This window comes from Triturus cristatus, chromosome 4_2, assembly GCF_964204655.1.
Source record: "Triturus cristatus chromosome 4_2, aTriCri1.1, whole genome shotgun sequence".
In the NCBI taxonomy this organism is placed as follows: domain Eukaryota; kingdom Metazoa; phylum Chordata; class Amphibia; order Caudata; family Salamandridae; genus Triturus; species Triturus cristatus.
Genome location: NC_140586.1, coordinates 69,698,148 through 69,719,055, shown reverse-complemented (window position 1 = coordinate 69,719,055; position 20,908 = coordinate 69,698,148). Strand labels below are relative to the sequence as shown.

Genomic DNA, 20,908 nt, shown 5'->3' with positions numbered 1-20,908 from the left:
CGCTGCAGAGGCCCCCTGAAGCTCTTCCTATTTGACGTCTTGACCGAAGATGTCAGGTGTATCTTCGATCTCTTTCGCTGCATTTCTCTGCCCGACAGTCCCGTAATGTCTTCTTTGATCAAAAACATTGACACACTTCACAGTCCACCTCTTGATGGTCAGAAGACAGACATAGGTTGTAAACCTGATGGAAGTCTGTTACCGGGTACTTCATGTGGCAGCTGGTGAAGAATCGTAATGGAGTTCATTCCATTAGCAGCGCATTTTTGGTCGAAACTGCCTGAAACAAAGAGTAGGCCTGAATGGTGACTTCTATGAATAAAAACAACTTGCACACATCTGGACCCAACACTAGATGGCAGAACTATGCAGAGCATGTGCATCTACAGCCACTCATGCCTTGAACATAGTAAAACTATGTGTCTGTGCAAATTTGGTGGCCATTTCAATAGAACATGTGCTGTCTGTAAATGACTGTGCGCTTCCATACCAGGTGTAATATATGTGTGACAGTGTGCTCCAAAGTATGCACCACAGTATGTACCACACTGTTACCACTCGCCTACTTAATGAGTCTGGGTCATTTGTTACACTTATTTTTGTGTGATGCTTGACATTTTCGCAATCCTGATGGCTTTAGTCACGCACCACTAATGGCAGCTTCCTCACTCTGAAAATTGTTCCAGCATCACTGTTTCTGAGTGATCCATTCAGATTGTACTTTGAAAATTGAATTTATGATGCACCTTTCAGAAAGAGAACTGCAATTTCTTCTACATTGGACAAACCTTTCATGTACTTAAAAGGAGTAGTAATATGCAGAAGATAAATTAATCTTTGGGAGTACGCGTTTTTACAGCATACTCTCAAGTTCCCAGACCTGTTGTGTTTGTCTTCTCGTTAGTGTGTGGTATGTCTGTTTTGATTGCTTCCCATACTTACCTGCAAGGTCAGTGTTTTTCTAAGTAGAGAAAAGAACAGCCCGGTCATGGCAGGCAGGCAGCAGCAGCCTGGGGTGCCAGAAACCTTGAGCAGGTTTAGCAGATGATTGATACATAATGTTAAAGCGCTGATGTTGCAACCCCGCCTTCTTCCCTCCTGCAGCTCATTGACTCCTGTTATTCAGGTCACCTTCCTGCTGACTGCAACGCTTTTGTGACATCATAGGTTTTTCCATCCATACCAGTTTAGAGCAGTTTGTGTTTTCAGGCTAGAAAACCAGATAGAGTGTTAAGTCATTTTTAGGTCTGGCCTAGTGAGAGCTTAGCTTTGAGCTTGTCTCAAGTAATGAAAACAATAATAATTAAGAAATATATAAATAAATAGAAACTGTTTAGTTTTTGTTCCATTGGCTTGTTTAGCCGCTGTTCACATTTTTCTTATCCCCCCCCCCCCCCCCCCCACCACAGCATAAACCTGGGCCTAGGGGTCAGCCGACTTCAACTAATGGCTCTACTGCACTGTGAGTGACTGCTTTGTATCTTATCACATGAACAAATCCACCTAAATAGAAGCTACAGAGCTGGTGGCTAATGATTTACTTTGCCAATGCTGTTTTTCCATGCTGCATCATTTTACATTTGTTTTAAGCCATCCTTGTGGGCTTTAACTATGCCTTCAGGTTAAAGTAATAAAAAGCTAGTTATAGTCAATTGTGTGTGCCAATATGAATCATATTTCCCTGCAATGTGCATTAAAATTAAAAAAAGATTTCTAAATCTGTTCTCAGTACACCTGCCTACCACTAAGCAACCTTACTGTGTTATCACAATTGTATGCAATGGTTCTTTTTTTATTTAAAATGTTCTTGCAAGCGTATAGGATGACACCCATCAGCAGTATGAACTGTGACCATGTAAATGTAAATGTCTTGTAAAGCGCACTGCTGCCCTGAGGCGTCCTGGCGCTGTAGACCGCTTGGGAACCCGTCCTGGCTATCCCTGTGAGATGGTCCCTCCTGGGTATCTCCAAGGTGAAACCAGGCATCCCCGGCGAATGTGGGGGGCCGTTGTGGAGATGAGACAAGCTAATGCCCAGAGTTACCGAGTGTGATCCCTGGTTAGAGTAGGCACCGAGGCGAGAATTATCGAGTCTGCTGGCCCTGGTCCACGACCTTGCCGCGTCGGGAATTGAACCCTGGTCCCGGGCCATCCTCTGCTTCCGGGTCTGCTGCCTCTAACCAGTGAGCCACACCACTCCACAACAGTGAGCCACACCACTCCACTCCACCATCCCAATCAATCATGGCATCTTCAGCCAGCGATTGGCTGATGTTACACCTGACCATTGTTCTGTTAAATTAGGTACAGTCCAGATGCATCTCAACTCAAGTATTTTTTCAATTGATTCATATTCATCACCCTCCTTTCTTTTATGTTTTCCCCCTTTGTATCTGTACCCTTATTCCATTTGTTTCCCCATTCCTGGTTCCGAATCCTGGATCCTGACAACCCTGTTTAGTTGTCCTATGTTAGCCTGATCTCCATAGGCCCAGGAATCCTATGGAGCTTCACCATACTGAACTCATTATCACCACCATCTACCATTCCAACAACATCTTTCTCAAGGATTTAACCTCCCAGGAGACTCCTCTACCAAGAGACCTCACATGTACGTGAACACTCTGCCCACAATGGAAACCAAAGGAAGAGATCTTCAACCTCCTTAATACCCTGAATCTCACATAAAACATCAATAAACCCCTTGACCTAGTCTTCACTTCCATGAAGCATCTCTAATGCCACTCCACAATGCCACTGGACTGGAAAGACCACTGACTGCACTATCCTGACCCTCATCTGCAACACACCCACCGTAGTCCACTTAAAACTCTCCATACAATATAGCTGCAGTACAGCTCCATCGAGCTCTTCGCCACACTTAAACAAGTCATCACCCTGGTGACCACAAACCATTGCACAACTGTCTTCCCCCTGTGGGACATACTGATCCTCACCCATAAAGTTGTATTCCCCATACAAAGCCCCTACACATCTTAGAACACCCAAGAAATGGAAGAAACCCAAGTTTCACATGAATTCCGAAAAATCTAGAATCTTTCGACTCATCACATAGCCTCATCACCACAGCCGGCCAAGATTATCAGTGCTATTCAACAAGTGCAGAAGACTCCAGCATCTGTGTAGCCCTCTTCAAAGCAATCACACATTCCATTAGTTTGCACCCAATAACAATCATGCTTCTTTCTCCGGAAAGTTAGAACACCATTAATTAATTTTACACCAAAAAGTCAAAGTAGGCGCCATACACACAGTGCCCGCAAGTACCCCTCCATCAAATAACATAATGAAATAAACAGATACCATATTGACATTATCTACCATCATGAAACCCATTACTGAAGAAGCATTTACTCACCTACTAAAAGTAGTTGTCACCCTTTGCCAGACAATGCAGCTTATTCAAGCATCACAAATTCTCCTATTGCATAGAAAGAACCTCGGCTCAGACAACCCTATTAACTACCCAGCTTCTGTTCACCTGCTACTTTCTTGAAGATAACGGGCTGAGAATATGCCATCCAACTGCAAGACTAAATCATGAACAACGGTCTTCTACAGGACTACAAGCTGGCTTCAGATCACGATGGAGTACTGAGACAGCAACTAAGAAAGGCATGTCTAAGGATATTCACATTACACTAGATTGACATTCCCTTCACTTCTCGTTTTGTCTGCCCCCTTCAATACTACTTATCATCCTAATCCTGCCAACAGACAGGAGATTCGACAACGGTTCTGCATTGGCTCTCCTCTGATCCCTTCCAACCAACACAAATTGATCTAGATGGATGTCTCCAGATAGTAGAAGGTTACTCATGACTTATGGAATATCTCAAAGACCTTTCCTCTATGTCACACCTCCAACTTGTTCACAAAGACTCCTGAGCCATCTTTGCAGCCACGGAATTTTAATTTGAGAGGATGCTTATACTACACAACTCTTTCTGAAAATCTCCATAGTAAGGGACGTTAACATACCCACAGCCTTCCTCACCCTCATCAGCCAAGCCTGGGTGTCAGGTGCCTTGGCTAAGCTGAACCTAAAATCATCCTTATTAGAAATGGGATAAACTAGGCAGTCGGTATGCACCCTGTCCAGGTAGGGACCCTCACTTTAGTCAGGGTAAGTAGGTTACACAGCAAAGATAACCTCTGCTCACCCCCTTGGTAGCTTGGCACGTTTCTCAGAGACAGTGTGTAAAGCATTTGCTCATGCACACAGTAACAGTAAAAACACTATAAACTGAGTCCACACCAGTTTAGAAAAATAGCCAATATTTATCTTAGTAAAACAAGACCAAAATGATAAAAACCCAACATATACAAGTAAAGATATGAATTTTGCAACAATAAACAAAAAATACAGTTCCTTAAAGTCGATAGTGCCAACCGGGGCTATCATGGCATCATGAGCAACACAAATCCAACAGTTCAGTGGTGTAGTGTCGTGAAGACCTGCAAAACAGTACCTTTGGAAATTAAGAGGCCTCGGGGACCTTCCAATGAAATCCAAAAATGAGACGTTGCGTTGGCGGACGTCGGTTCTGAAAGTCCGGCAGAAGTTGCGGAGGCCTTGGCATCACACGTATTGCAGGTTGATCTCTGCGGTGTTGAGGTCAGGAGCAATTTCATTGGTGGACTTAGGGCTGCGATGTTATCGCAGTCTATGCCTCATATTCTTCCCAAGTGATGACCACGGCTTCGGTGCAGGCAGCGGTTCGGCGTCGGTGCTGAAGCGCTGTCAACGGCAGACCCATGGCTGCGATGTGAAATGGGGGGAAGAGTCGTGCTCTTCGCGAGCATTGCCCTGAGCCATGGTGTAGGCAGCGGCATCAGAGATGATGGCGCTGTTGTCGGAACACGAGGGGCTGCGCTGTTGTCAAAGCTATGCGGCTTGCTCTTTACAAGCGGTGCTCTCGGCTTAGGTGCAGTCAGTGGTGTTGATAACGGCATGAATAGATGTCGTCGGTGGGGCCGGGGCTTCGATGTCACTGCGGTTGATGCATTGTGTTCGCAGCGAGCAGGGACCATGGCTTCGGTGCAGGCAGCTGCGTCAATGACGGCGTCTGAGTAGTTTCACTTGGTTCCAAGGGACCAGGACTGGATTTGGCACCTCTTGGCAACACAAGACTCTCATCAGAGGAGCTCTAGTGTTGGAAGCAAGTTGTAGGTAAAGACTTTTCTGGCCCTGAGACTTCCAACAGGAGGCAAGCACACACAAGCCCTTGGAGAAACGTAGGGTAGCAGGGTGTAAAAAGCAAAGTCCTGTCCCTTCACTGCTCAAGACAGAAGCAGCAAGCAGCAGGCCACCCCAGAAAACCAAAATAGCAAAGTGGCAGTCCCTCTTGACAGCTTATCCAGCTCTTCCTATTAGCAGAGTGCCCTCAGTCCAGAATTGTTCTAAAGTTATGGTGTCACAGCTCCAGTACTTATACCAGTTTCTGCCTTTAAAGGAGGCAAGTTTCGAAGGAAAGGCATTGTAGAGCACAAGCCCTGCCTTTCCCTGGCCTGGCTCTAGACACACTACAGGAGGGTGGAGACACTTTGTGAGAGGACAGGCACAGCCTTATTCAGGTGTCAGTGACAACTCATCCCATCACTGTAGCTCAGGAAAGCCCATCAGCCTGGTGATGGTCAATCAGGATATGCAAGACACAACTCAGCTCCCTTTGTATGACTGTCTCGAGTGAATGCACAAACAGCTTAACTGTTCGTCTAAACCAGACGTGGATTCTACTGGCAGGCAGAGGCACAGAATGGTAAAGCAAGAAAATTCTCACTTTCTAAAAGTGCCATTTTCATACACGCAATTTACAAACCAACTTTATGAAAAGATGTATTTTTAATTTGTGAGTTCGGAGACTCCAAACCCCAAATCTCTTTCTGTTCCAAATTGCAAGTTACACTTGTAAGAGGTTACAAGGCAGCTCCAATGATATGTAATAAAAGGAAAGGATTGTGCTTCGCAAGTGGATGCACTTTCTTGGTCGACACGGCAGTTTAAAACTGCACACACAGACACTGCAGTGGCCGGTTTGAGACATGTTTGCAGGGCTCCTCATGTGGGTGGCACAATCAGTGCTGCAGGCCCACTATTTGCATTTGATTCACAGGCCCTGGGAACACACAGTGCACTTAACTAGGGACTTACTAGTTAATCAAGTATGCCAATCTTGGATAACCAACCACAGATACAACTTAAACAGGGAGCAGTTGCACTTTAGCACTGGTCAGCAGTGGTAAAGTGCCCAAAGTCCTAAAACCAGCAAAAGAGAAATGCAGACACAGTTAAAAAAAAACAGAGGTCAGAAGCAAAAAGACCGGGGGAAAACACGCCAAAGATGCCAGGTCCTGCAGTGATTCAGGCCCAGGGCTGCCCCCAGAAACATGGGAAAATATGGGCCCACTGGGCGACCTATCTTGGTATAGATCTACCCCCACTTCCATCTCTGGGCCCTTGACAGGAATTGCCCACACACAAATGACTACTGAACACTTCATACTACATTATATTACTGTCTGTGCCTACGCTTACGTAACTTCTTCGCATTCCCTGGGATTTGGAAATGTTTGCAATATGTTCATGCTGATTTACCTGCAAGTTGTGCAGGAGTTGCAAATGTTTATATGCTATGGCACTCCTGATTCATCTTATTTTCAAAATGTGATTGCAGGGCTATGGCCCGGACTGAATCAGGAACACCAACTAAAATATGTCATTAAAAAAATAAAGATGTCATGTCCAACAATCCTCATGACCAACAGCACCAAAAACGCACTGATAGAGGAGTGTATTTTTAACATGAAGCAAGATGGCTTCACATTGAAACTTTTATCAAGTACACAATCATATGGATTCATTGTCTGTGCCATTCTCTGCTCTAAAGTTCATGAGACAAAGAAAACTCAACCAAGTTACTACCAGGTTGCCAATCCCTGCAAAGGAAAACCTGACCCAGACTTCAGTGCGAATGTCCGTGCAATGGTTCTCTGTCACATTGACACTTATGACATCCCTGAATCCACTCTGGAATCACTGAAAACTATCTTTCATGCCAGCTTGAATAAACACATCAATATTACCCCACTTTGAAGGACCGCATATGCACCCTTCATGTATACCTTGCTTGAAGATATGCTGCTTCACCTAAAGAGCAGCAAAACCCAACACATACGTTTTCCTGCCAAAAAAAACTAACCATCTCCGGAGGCCAGTAAATCGTGTGCAGCCATGTCATCACCAGACTTGAAATCAAGAAGTGAAAAAAGAAAAAGACCTGAAAACAACCCCTCTAAAGCTGTACATCAAATGTCTGGAGCTAAATACAACCACAGACCAGAATCACTCCTCCCATTTAGAAGGCACTGAAAATACCTCTTCAAGAAGGACTTAAACTGGTACAGATATGGAACCTTTAAGCTCCTCAGCGCCCATGGGCCAAATGACATGAACATACACATCTCACACATCACCCTTCTACACCTGATTTGTAATTCCACTATTATGTATCAGTTTGTTACTCCCATGTTAGATGTGTCCTTTTTAGTTAACAATACCAATATTATTTTATGTTAGACGTTTTATTGGTTGGCTTACTGCTATTACTATAGTCTTGGATAGCCAGCTATGGTACTATCTCGCCCTGATTTGGGGGATTCTGACACAGAGAAGTGTCGAGCTGGATTTGTGAGTTGTAATGTCAGTAGTGTATTTGTGGTTCTATTATTGATTGCAATAGACATTGATACGTTGATAGGCTTTGGAGTTTAACACGTGTGGCTGGAGGTTTTGTCAAAGTATTTAAGGCCTGATTTGGATATCGGGTGTTCAGGTCACCGACAGGCCGTCGGTGGCGGTCCGCCCACCAACATCCCTTCGGTCTGACAGCCGCATTAAGATGCTGGTGGTCGGACCCACTTCTGTATGACGCAAGACAGCCGCCTCCCCCAGGATCAGAGATCCCGACAGGGTGGCACACGGTGCACGAATGTGCAGGAGGTGTTGCCCGGAGGAGGCATTTGAAGCATGTCCTCTCAGCGTTTCTGGACGTCAATCCGGAGGTCGCATCATAATGTGGCAATCGGACCGCCCACATGCACGTCGACGGTCTGACCGCTGCAATAGCGGTCGACGGTCTGACCGTCCAGCATTATATTGATGCCCTTAGTCTTTCTACGAGTTCATTATCTTGCCCAGTGCCCTGCATTTATTCGAATGCATAACTAGAGTTTTGGGAGATGATGGAGAGCCATAATATGCATCAATGGCCAATGCACCCAATGTTTAACATGTTCTGTTGTTGGCTGGCATGAGGAGTAACTGATAGGTAGGTGTGTGTTGATGTGAACAACCGAGTACTGATTTCAGATAAAAATCCTGATTTCCTGGCTCAAGGTTGGCAGTTAAAGAGTGATGACAATCAAACCCACTGGCTGTTGGTGGGCAGTAAAGGGAAAATATGCAGAAAGCGGAGACCCTCGACATTAGGGCGGGTAGTGACCAGAGATTTTGCTGGCGGTCATGACCTCTGGTCGATGGTGGGAAGGAGAATTTGTATTACCTTATGTATGTTGGATTTCGTGTTTTAATCCAAACGTTTTAACAAAATAAAATAAAATGACACATTAAAATTTTGACATGGTGTTGAGAGAAAACAATATTAATAGAAGGAAATAAGTCCAGCAGAAGAACTAAGGGTGGTTAAAAGGAGGAAAATTTAAAAAACACGCCAGAATTGTATAAATGTTAGAAGTTGTAAAACCAAGGGCCTGATTTAGAGCACTGTGGATACAGTACTACATCACAAATGGAAAGGAGTACCCCGGTCACCAAACTCTCGGTCCTCCTGCTCTATTTTGAGTCAGATGGACTATCGGCTGGGGGCGGTTCTCTGTTGGATTTTCTATTGGAAAACTTACTCTAACGGCTGGATGGAGTAGGGTCTGGTGGCATAAAGCCATCAGACCGCCCACTGTATTTAGAGTGGATGGTCTGATGTCCTTTTTAGGTCTCTTCTAGGTAGAGCTTGCACTGTCTCTTCGAGACATGCTGTATTCAGGTATGGATGTGAAGCTTTCCCCATTTTCCCACCCTTCTTTACAATTGGCTTCTCTTCCTGTCCTTTGCAAATGATGGCATGTGGTTTGTGAATAGGCTTAGTAGTGCCTCCTTAAGGCCGAGGAGCATCGCCCCACTGCTTTCTCACAGTGTGAGAAGCAGAAACATAAAATGGTAAAACTACAATTTTATGTTTCTGCTTCTCGCACTGCAAGAAAGTACAAGTGTTTGGTTGGGGGCAGGCGGGGCGGGGCAGGGAGGAGTGGCTTGCCCGATGTTGCTGGCCCTGACTATTTGGTCGGCCCTCTGGGGCCGACCAAACCAGTCTCTATCTTTTCTCCATGTAGGCTGCATGCAGCCTACATAGTGAAAATAGCCTCCCCATAGGTGCCCGGCTGGGCGCCGTCCCCACCAATCACAAGGCTGCCATTGCAGTGTTGTGATTGGCTTAGGGGAGGGGAGGAAGGCTGCCTTCTTCCTGTTCGGCAGGAAAGCAGGAAACCGGGCCCCAGCTAGGGGCTGCGACGGCACGGGACCCGTGAAGGTAAGTTTCTTTTTTATTATATTTAACTCCCACCCTGCGCGAACCCCCTACCCACAAGTCATGCCGACCGTGACTGCCTGTCTTCTGTTGTTACCTCCCATGAGGACAGCCCCTTTTACATGTGTCCTTACGCTGTAGCTTTCATTAGCAGTTAGGGAGCACTATTTGCTTAATGTCTTGTTTTTACTTGTTTAAGAGCAGTTCACACAAGGGAGCCTCTGTATTTTCACTCCTCTGAGCGTTTGTTTAAACAGGGCCATTACTCTTATCTCGTTGCATTTGCTATTCATGCAAGACCGAAATCAAATGTCAGATGTGGTTTCCCCCACCTTTCCCGCAGCAGCACAGTGTTTATCTTAGAGTGCATCTTTTATAGCTGGCTCTGTTGTGTGCTCCCTCCCTCCGGCTGTGCTTGCTTGTTCGCTCTGTGTTGCCCCCCCACCCAGCACAATAAGAGGCCAGATGCCTTTGTGCTTATGAAAGCCTCTAACTTTTGCTGAAGTTTTCATATAGCACCACATCTCCCCTGTGCCCTACTGCTGTTTCTCCGAGCACGAGTTATCTCAGATGGGCTGAAAGCCTCTTGTGGCTAATTGCTGCTTTAATAGTTCCTGGTGCCCCACCCCCTCAATACAAAATACCCAATTAGCTCCTCATTTCTGCTGCTCTCCCCCCCCCCCCCCAAAAAAAGCCGACTCCGCATAATGAATTTTACTAAGTGTGGTGGGGTGGCTCGGAACAGCCGGCAGGGCCAGGTCTGGGCCAGGTTCGGGCCTAAGATCGGATGGCACTGACTCAATTCCCCGACTGAAAACACTTATTGTGCACGCAGCATAGCAGCGCCCATAGGCTGTTGCTGCCTTCTGACTGTTGCATGCTGAGCATCTTGGTGCCCTCTTCTCTTATCACACAGTGTGCATTTCCGTCCCTTCCTCTGGTAGAGAGATGAAAGTCTGAGTCGGTGAGAACGGGTATGTAGATTTGCAGCAGAACTAGGAACAGTGAGGTGTCCCATCGCAGGACTTTTTGCCGTTGTTCTTTGTAGCACTCAAGGGCAGCTTGTTAGGCCCAGAGCCTCATATAACAAGCATTGGCATAGCCAATAGGTCTCGCCTTTGGGGCCTTATAAGTTTTTAGTTATTCAGCAAAATATCCTGGATACAATAACATCAACTGTTGTGTTGCATGGCTAAACACTTATAAGGTCCCAAAGGCGAGACCTATTGGCTATGCCAATGCTTGTTATAGTCTCCGCAGAGCTCTTCACTCACTTCAAGCCAGACACACTGTTGCTAGCAGTTGGAGAAGTATGTGAACAACTATCCTTTTTAGGGGAATCTATTGTGAAGCAATACTGTTTCAGAGATGGACAATGGCAAATACGACTGAACTGGTACTGCAACAAGTCCACATCAAGGCTTCTACTACTGGTCAACAGTGGGCACACCTGCCAAAAAGAACCCAAATACACAAAGGAAGACAATGAAGCCTGGGGCCTACACATGCTGCTTAGGTCTACCAGGCCAGGTAGATTTTGAGTGGCGTAAACCATTGGACGACAATATTTGACAAAGTCATTCGAAAGAACAATACACCATTCGGTATTTTGGAAGGTCCTCCTCTGTGAGAGCTGCAACTCGTACACACAATGACTTGGATTTTGCATTTTACTACAGAACACTGGGTGCATTAGGTAAACATTTTTTGGGGGAGTGGGTAGGTGCAAGGTCATATGAAACTGAAATATTTACAAACTGCACAGGACTTCGTTGCATGAACACAAAGTCCAGTCAAATGCCCAAAGCTCGACAGTGTGCACAGTAACCCCACAGTGTATTATTTCCAGCCAGCAGTGAGTGCAGCTAAGGGTTCAGCATTTTGTAATGAGCTGAACTGTACAGAGCACAGCACTGTGACCGAGCTGGTAGCACAACGCTGCTCTTTCGCAAGCTCATCAAAAAAACCTTTGACGAGTAATAAACAGTAATTATATTCAATGCAGGAAGATTGCGCGATGCAAAACTAATGCCAGATGCCGATTCAGATTTATTCATATTTTAAACGCCAGAAGCTCTACTCTACTGTGAGCAACACGCCTTTCAATTACACCAAAGTACACTGGAAGCAAATAAAACTAAGGAACGGTGGCGGCGGGCGGGCAAGCTCAGGCCGCAGCAGAAAAGGCAGAAGGGAGGGCAGGCCGGCGTCCGGACCCCACACAGAAAAGGGGGGATTGGGTGGTGTCTTCTGCAGGCGGAACGCGTCATCACCGGGAGTGCACCGCGTGCTTCATGAAAAGAGGGCCCTTCTCCTCCCGGGCACTGCAAAGGGAGGGGACCAGAAGAACAGAAGGAACCTACATCGGTCTAACAGATGTCCGAAACAGGCAGTTAAGGGAGCCCCACCCTAGCGGGCAATAAAGGGAGCCCCATCCTGAATCCATAGCGAGAAGGTGGAGAAAGGAAGAGTGCCCATGTACCCCACTCTAGGATAATAACAAGCACGCGAGTGGTGCACGCGTGCGCACCACAGCGAGCCATCTGTTTTGAATTATCGCGCAGGGCACGATAATCCAAAACAGATGGCGCCCGTGCGGGTAACTGCAAGCATTAGGCCGTGGGCGGAGCAAAGGCGGGACATGCACCCGCCTTTGTCCAATTGCGTGCAGTCTTTGTTAGAATGACGCACGCAAAGGCCAATGGCCTGTGACAAAAACAAAAGCACACGCACGAGCGTGTGGTCAGATTTTTGAAGCGTTACATAAAGTCTCGCAGCGCATGCGTGCTGTGCTAGGCTCGACCTAAAAAAGCGAGGCTCTATAGCTCTTTTAGAAAATGTAGACTTTTAGAAGACAATAATAGCCTTTACCGAACATGTAATACGCTCGCTCCGGAATGCTTCTCTTCATATGTAATAGGATCACCGGTGGTCGTCATTGCCAAAGAAACGAAGTGTCGTGCCACAACAGAGGCCCTTAAGCAGTGTTTTCTTTTCCTAGTGCTATGAAGCCCTCAGCATCTTTAAGGCGACTCATTTTATTTTTTCTGTTCCGCAAAACGGGGGTAACCAACCAACCAAGAAATTTTGAAGAGCTATGCGCTGTGTAGGACGTAATTTTGAAACGTTTCTTCTGGTTTGTGTAAATGGTATTAACCGGAAGTTGCCAGATGACATTAGCATGCTATTTAGTGCATCCTTGGCCATGTGTCATTTTTTTGCATTGAAGGATTATTGAGGCCTCCGGCGCATGCATCCCAAAAATAAATTACTTGTATTTACTTTTCAGTAGACTGTTTGCTGAAAGCTGGGTGTTCGAAATCTTTTCAGAGTGAGTCGTGTTTGTGCCTTTCACTGAAATGTGCATGTTTACTTATTCGCTGCTATTTCACGTTGTATTTCTTTTGGAATGGTAAATGGGCGTCCAGCGGCTCTTACTTTTGTCTGTCAGTTCCAGGCTGGTTCTATCACAGAGATCTGACTATCGAGGGGAGGGAGGGAGCCTGAACATGTTGGCATGGTCTCGTCTGCCAGTTTGGGACACAGATTATCATTTCGGCAGAGGATGCAGAAGCATGAGAGGAAGAGCATGTTCCGACTGTGACTGTTTTAAAATTAGTGAGTTTTCAGAGCCATGTACAGTGTTTCTCTTAACTACAACATTCTCCCTTTCAGTGTGAGGGATTTCGGCTTCTGTTTAGATGTGTACAGACAGGGAATGTTGAACCTCAGCTCAGCTTTTCAGCATCATTTCACTCAGTGCCACACATTTCCACGCCACACAATTCAACTCTACATGTTTCCATTCCACACCACATAATTCAACAACAAACCACATAATTCAACTCAACAAGGCAATTACACAACACACCCCATACATCCAATCCACACCACAGAATTCCACATCATGCCACAAAATTCAACAGCACACCACATAATTAAACGCCACAACATACCACTCCACAACACAAAATACCATTCCACATAATTACACTCTGACAACCGATCCCAATCCACACAATTCCAGTACACTAAATGCCACATAATTACTATCCACATATGTCCTCTGCACACCATACCAAATAATTCCACAACACAAATCCACTCCACATCACATAATTCCACAACTAACAATTACAATCCAATCCACATAATTCCACACCACACCACATACATCCACCCTACTCTAAACCAAAACACATAGGTAAAATACATTGTCATTTACAACGCCAATTGCTCTAACTCTCACAAATGTGAGACCTGTTGCATTGTAAATGTTTGTTTTCTGTCTGTTCTAGGCAAATTAAAATTCGATGGAAATGGTCCATGCAAGGGTCTCATTTCCTGGCCTATCCTAGGCAGACATTCGGGAAAGCCATGTGATAACAGGAAGGAGTCCAAGAAAAAAAGGCCCTCCATGCCTCTTTTTAATTCTTCTATTCAGATAAGATAAGCTTTGACTCACATAAAAGCTGTCTCTAGCCAGACGTAATACCTTGCCAAGGATAAAAGGCGTCGAAGTTTGCCAGGGCCTTGAAATGGTCAGTCAGGAGGGGTTTCGTCCATAGGCCTGGCCCCCCTTACTAAGGGAGGGTGGTAGAAGTGAAGTTTTCGGTGAAAGACCGGGACCCAGTGCTTTAAATGAGCCGGTACTCACTGGTACTGAGTACTGGCACTTCTTAGATTTATTACTTTGAGTATCGACACTTCTCTACTGCCGAGGAGTGTACCGGTACTCATAAAAAGGTAGGCTCCTTGGCTGTGAGTGCTGGTGAGCAGGAGTGGAACGTGTCTCTGGCAGCCAAGGCGCCGCTTCGGTAGCCCCGATCTGAGCCCCAGCTGAGCTGTTCACCGGGGCTTATTTGAATAATATCTGGGTGCTCACCATCACGCTGTGTTTGACAGAGCAGGGTCCATTCAGGCCCTGTGCTGTCAATCACATTCACACTAACGTGTGCATTTGTGCAAACACAGGAATCATGGCAGTCCCCTGGCAGTGGCAATTAAAAAAGACATGGTAGGTGAAGAGTATAACATGGCTTTTTATCATACCCGAGTCTTTTGTGTGTCTGCTTATGTTTGTATGTTTGCCTGCATTTGTTTGCCTGTTTTTTGTAAGAAAAAAGCGAGAGAAAGAAAGGGAGAATCAAGACACTCTCAGGAGGTATTTTAAATCTAATGGGTGGCACTTTGTGTGTACATGTCTGCGGCGGCAAAGGTTCATAAATAACATAAAAGGGAGGGTTGGTGGGTGAGGGAGTGAGTGGATGGATGAGTGAGCAGGGTGGATCTATAGATGGATGAATGGATGAATTGATGGGTAGATGAGTGAATGGATGGATGAGTGAAAGAGGGTGGATGATTGGGTAAAAGGGCGGATGATTGGTGGATAAGTGAAAGATTGGATGGATGAATGAAGGGGAGGGTGGATGGATGAAAGGGTGGATGATGGAAGAGTGAAAGGAGGGATTGAGTGAAAGGGTGGATGGAATAAATGGGTGAATGGTATAAAGGAGTGAAAGGATTGATGGATAGATAAGCGCAATTATTGATGGATGAGTGAAAGGGTGGATAAAGAGATGGATGAGTGAAAGGATGAATGGATAGGTTTGGAGATGGATGGATGGATAGGTTTGGATATGAAGGGTGGACAAACGGAATGGTGAAAAACTGAATGATGAATGAAAGACTGAATTGACGACAGAATGTAAAGGTTAAATGGTGGACATCAGCAGGTAAATGGTAGGATGAAAGGATGAATGGATAGATCGATGGAAGAGACAAGAGATATCTTCTGGGGAGGGTCATGATGATTTGCTTCATTTGCTTGGTGCCGTAAGAGCTTTGGTTCGAAGTGGGGGGATTTTCAGTTGTTTCCTATTCTTGTGCTCAAAAATCTATACTATTGTGCCAAACAACAGCAATTAACAGTATGGCATCAAGAAGGTGCAACTATTGCAAAAAAAGGAAATTTGATCATATTATCACATTTCTTTTTCATTTTGTGTAATGAGATAACCTGCTTTGTTTCTATAAACACATCTCTCATGTGTTTTGGTATGTGCTGCAACTATTATAGAAGTAGTTAAGTTTCATCATGTCTTGCTCTTAGCCCCGCCCCCCTCACTACACCTCTAGCTCCTTTTAATGAGTATCTGCACTTATTTTGTCCCAATTAAAGCACTGCCGGGACCCTCAGGCAGCAAGAGCTTGTTGACTGACGCGCCCCCGTCAACCAAGTGCTCTAGCTGCCGTCTGGCTGTGCCAGTCCGTGCCTATTCTCGATGGCCTATGCCTGGACTGCGGCCTGAGGTTACCAGCAGCTGAGTCACGTGGTGTCGTGTCGCAGGGGACATCGGGGCCTTGTGAGCAGAGAGCCTCGTGCCCACAGCCATTGGGGGCCTTCAAGCGTGACGGAACTGGGCACGCTTCCCAGGTGCTCCAGACTTAGACCCAAGAACAACGGGCGAGCCAGCCCTCGAGCCTCTTGCGTTAAAGCGATAGGATAGCCTGGCGGGTTGAGCATCTGCTGTAGATATACTGGTGTATAACGAGGGTACACGCTCAAATCCTGGTTGAAAATGTCCTTGGATTAATGAGTCTGCTGTAGAGGTCTTTGAGTAAGCTGTGTGGCCCAGGTTCAGATCCTGAGAAGTTAGCACAGCGGGTTAAGCTCCATCTGCACCGATTAAGGGTAGCGCGAATAATGCTAATATAGCTGTGTGGGTTAAAGATACTTGCTGTAGAGATGGGTGCAAAAGACTCGTACGTTTATGAAGGGCCCCGGAGATTATCACACTGCACGGATTTTATGTGTACAGTGACGGTCAAGAAAGCTTGATTGGTTAAAGAACCTGCCGTAGAGAATCGTGTTTGATATGCTGTGTTACAGAAGAGTAAAGACCCTTAAGAACTTCTCCAACAAACAGGAAGTTCCTCGGGGTGTGGGTGGGACAAACAAACCTGAAAAATGTGCACACCCCGCAAGCACAAAAGCAGAGATCTCACCCTCCCGGTTCTACCGCCTCGGCTCCGTCGGAGGTTGCACAAGGTAGCTTCGAGGTCAGTAACGAAAGCACTCGATTCGAAATTTCTTTTCCTCTTGGGAGCGCTCCAGTGAGTGAAGGAAACTTCATTGGCGGCGAGGAGTCAGAGCTAAGCTGTGGGCGCCAGACTTAGGAGAGGCCAAAGTGCCAAGTACAGTAGAGGAGGTGAGTGTATGAGGCGCCCTTCCAGAACAAGGGATCACGACCGAAGCAATGGGCGGAGGCTACAGACGGGCTACCCAGCAAATTCATGAGAGCCCAGCCGACCCAGGGCTTCTGGCTGTTGGCTCCAATTCTCAAAGCACGAGGCGAGCCACCGAAAGATGAAATAAAGTATGGAACAGCTGGCATTGCATTTCAATGTTATGTTCTTTATTCAGGGCCACTGGATTCATGCAGCAAGGGAGTACGAAATTATGCGGCACTAAAAGGTAAATAATGCGGCACATTTTCAGATATTATTGCTTCATTATTTTGTCATTATTACACATAGAAACACTGCCTGGGCAAAGATTACACCGTATTAGTACCAGTTTAATTCACAAATACAGCAAAAAGCAATTTAAAGATGATCGGTCAACCGTTGTGAAGGGATTTCCACTGCATCACACGTTTTTAATGTCTTTAATGCGTTTGAGCTAGAAACATTTTGTGACAAATGCGCCAAATCTATAATTATACAGAAAACGATGCGGCCACAGAATCGCATAATGCTAGTGGTCCAGATTATATTAGCTGATTGTATTGGGACAGTAAAAGTTGATGATTCTATACATTGATTTAGAAACCTCACCCGAACGAGTTTGCCATACGTGAGGCAAAGTTTGGTATGTTTATATTTTAAATTGATATCTAATAACTCTATCATAGGAAGCATCAGTTCACTTTATTCAACTTTATATGAATTCTTATTTTTACTGGCCTATCTTTGGGCTCATTTTCTTATGGATGCAACTGAGAAAAATAAGGTATAGTGATGTAAAGTTGCTTATCCAGGATTACACAGCTTATTCTAGTGTTGAAGCCACGAATTCCCATCACACTATGCAATTCAGCCACAGGAGTTACCGCCTTTTCCATCTGATTTTACAGACAAGAACAATGCTTTGTTCACAGCTCTCTTTAGGTGGCTGAATCAGATTGCTGTGCTCAATATGATAATTAAATATGACTTTGGAAAGTATAGTAAACACATAATGAAAGTGCCTGACAATAAATAATATATATTTCTAGGAACAAGGTTGAGGAACTAGTGGTGAGTGATTCACAAAAGGTTATTTGCAAGATTAATATGGGTCCAACAACTTCAAGCCCCAACCGGACCGTTCACTCAAGAAACCGCAATGACCACATAGTCCATACACTCCAGAATACCCTCGGACCCCTGTCCCCACCATGTCTTTATCAAAGGACTGGACTCCATCAGTGAAGCCCTCACTCTGATTCTGAAGAACTCAATGTTCGTAGTCACCTACCCAGACACCTGGAAACCCACAGCAGTACTACCTATTATGAATAAACCCTCAGCAGACACCGAAGATGCTAGCCAGCTACCAGCCTATTTCCCTGCTGCCCTACTAGTTAGAAGTCATGGAAAAGATAACAAACAAAAGCCTAGCCACCCACCTCAACAACCACCTCCTCTGTACTACTCAATCTGGATTCAGGCCCAACCATAGTACAAAGAACACCATTATTGTCGCTACGGAAAACATCCTGATGATCATGGACAGAGATGACACCATGGCCCTCACCCTTCTTGACCTTTCGGCAGCGTTCAACACCAGCGCCCAACCTATCCTTATCCATTGACTACACATAGCCAACATCCAATGACACACACTTCGCTGGATTTGCTCTTTCCTGACAGGCCGCACCCAGTCGGTCAGCCTGGCTCCGTTCACTTCAGCAGCTGCCAACCTCATTTCTGGAGTTCCACAAGGATCCTCGCTCAGCCCCTCCTTGCTAACGTCATACCATACGCTGATGACACCCAACTCATACTCTTCCCCTCTGACGAGATGCCACACAGCTAGACCAATTTCTCCACTTACATGTTCGAAGTTGTCAGATGGATGAAAAGCAACTGACTAAGGCTCAACACAGACAAGACAGAAGTAGTAATCTCTGGCAAAGACACCTCACTCTGGGACTCCACCTGGTGGCCTACTGAAATTGAACCCACACCCCTCCTGGCAACAGACACCAGAACCACAGAATAGTAATCGCCAACCTACTCACCAAGACCAGCCAAGTGAACGCAGTCTCCATTTCCTGCTTCCGCACTTTCAAGATGCTCAAGAAGATCTTCAAATGGCTCCCCACTAACACTAGCAGAACCGTACCCCAAGCCCTCATCACCAGCTAGCTAGGCTACCACAACGTACTCTATGTTGGAAGCAACACTCAACTGACCAGAAGACTCCAGACCATGCAAAACTCAGTGGCCATGCTCACCCTCAAACTCCTCCACCCACACTCACATCACTGAGTCCCTCTAAGAGCACCACTGTCTCACAATGCACAAACAAGCACTCATCAAACTCCTCACTCACGCATTCAAAGTGTTACACAACATTGTCCCTAAGCACCTCAAAAACGGTATAAACTTCCACTAACCTACCAGACACCTCTGCTCAGCCAGACTCCTACTTGCGCACACTCCTTCAAATACAGACCCAGGTTTGGCGGTCGTCCTAAGCCTGGAACAAACTGCTCCCGCACACCAGGGCTGCCAGCTCAGCTCTTGAATTCCACAAGAAAATGAAGACCTGGCTTTTGACCTAGAACCCGGCCCTAGCTCGGCCCATACAGCATACAGTCTTTCAGTGCAGGAATACTCTCCTGGATGAGGTGTGCGCTGTGAAAATACATATAACATAAAAGTGTAAAACTGTGTAAAGTGCACAGATTAAACATTGGCAAAGCAAAGAAGTTGACAGCAAGAACTATAGTTGTAAAGTAGTGCCTCGGATGAGAGTGAATACTCCACCGGACTGAACCAAGATATGATTAACAAACTCTTAATCCAGTGGCTAAAAAAAGCTGATTAAAGAAAGCCAGTAGTTGAAAGGAGCAGACCCAAAGCCAACTTTATGTATCATTTTAGCAATATGTCTGTTTTACAGCAGTGCTGTCCAAACCCAGACCAAACAAGCATTGGCAAATCCAATAGGTGTCACCTATGCAAGAGCTATTGGCTTTGCCAATGTGTTTTAGACATATTGTACACCTGCCTGGCTGCTATTTAGCATGGATAAAAGTTAGTGGCATAAAGGAGAGTGGCTTGAAGTGGCGTTTCATAAAGTGGAGTGGCGTGGTGTGGAGTAGAGTAGAGTGTTATGAAGTGGTGTGGAGTAGCACAGAGGAGAGTTGAGTGGCATAGAGTGTTGTCGAGTGACGTGGAGGGAGTAGAGTGTCATTGAGTGGAAAGGTGTAGAGTGTCATAGAGTGGAGTAGAATGTCGTGGAGTAGAGTGTTGTAGAGTGGAGTGGCATAGAGTGGAGTAGAACGGAGTGGTGTAGAGCACAGTGGAGTGGCAAAGAGAGTGTCACGTAGAGCGTTGTTCAGTAGAGTGGCATAGAGCAGAGTAGACTGTCGTAGAGTGGAGTGGCACACAGTGGAGCACTGTAGTAGCATGGAATGGCATAGAGAGGAGTAGAGTGGAGTGGCGTGAAGTAGAGTCTCAGAGTGGAGTGCCATGAAGTGGCATAGAGGGGAGTAGTAGAGTAGTGTGTCATAGAATAGAGTGGAGTAAAGTGGCATGGAGTGGCATTGAGGGAGTTGTGTAGAGCACCGTAGAGTGGAATAGTGTCGTAGGGTGGCGTAGAGTATTGTGGAGTGGCATAGAATGGAGTAGAATTTAATGAAGTAGAGCGTCATAGAGTGGAGTATGGTGTTGTAGAGTGGATTAGTAGAGTGGCCTAGAGTGCTGTGGCATAGACTGCACTGTTGTTTAGTAAAGTGGTGTACAGCGCATTGGCATAGAGTGCAGTGATGTAGAGTTGAGTGGCATAGAGTGAAGTGGGGTAGAGTGATGTAGAGTAGAGTGCGGCAGAGTGGAATGCTGCAGTGTAGAGCGTTGCAGCATAGAGTGCAGTTGCTCAGGGTGGAATGGCGCAGGGTGGACTGTTTCAGAGTAGAGTGAAGTGGCGTAGCATGCAGTGGTGCAGTGTGGGGTGGCACAAGGTGGAGTGGTGTAAAGTGCAGTGGCGTAGTGTAGATTTGTTTCAGAATGAAG

The 20,908-nt window shown here is 45.9% G+C and overlaps 1 protein-coding gene across 6 annotated transcripts in view; it reads left to right on the top strand.

Annotated features, from left to right (window-relative positions):
* RGL3 (ral guanine nucleotide dissociation stimulator like 3) overlaps nt 1–20,908 on the top strand; it is a 378,735-nt gene that overhangs the window by 163,444 nt on the left and 194,383 nt on the right. The window contains exons 1-2 of one of the 6 annotated variants that reach the window (XM_085600550.1): nt 16,733–16,833; nt 17,049–17,099. The exons of 4 other annotated variants lie outside the window; for them this stretch is intronic. The gene's annotated coding sequence lies outside the window, so the exon portion shown is untranslated. Of the gene's footprint in view, nt 1–16,732; nt 16,834–17,048; nt 17,100–20,908 lie in introns of those variants that run through there. One more of the 6 variants, XM_085600552.1, reaches the window with a different exon arrangement.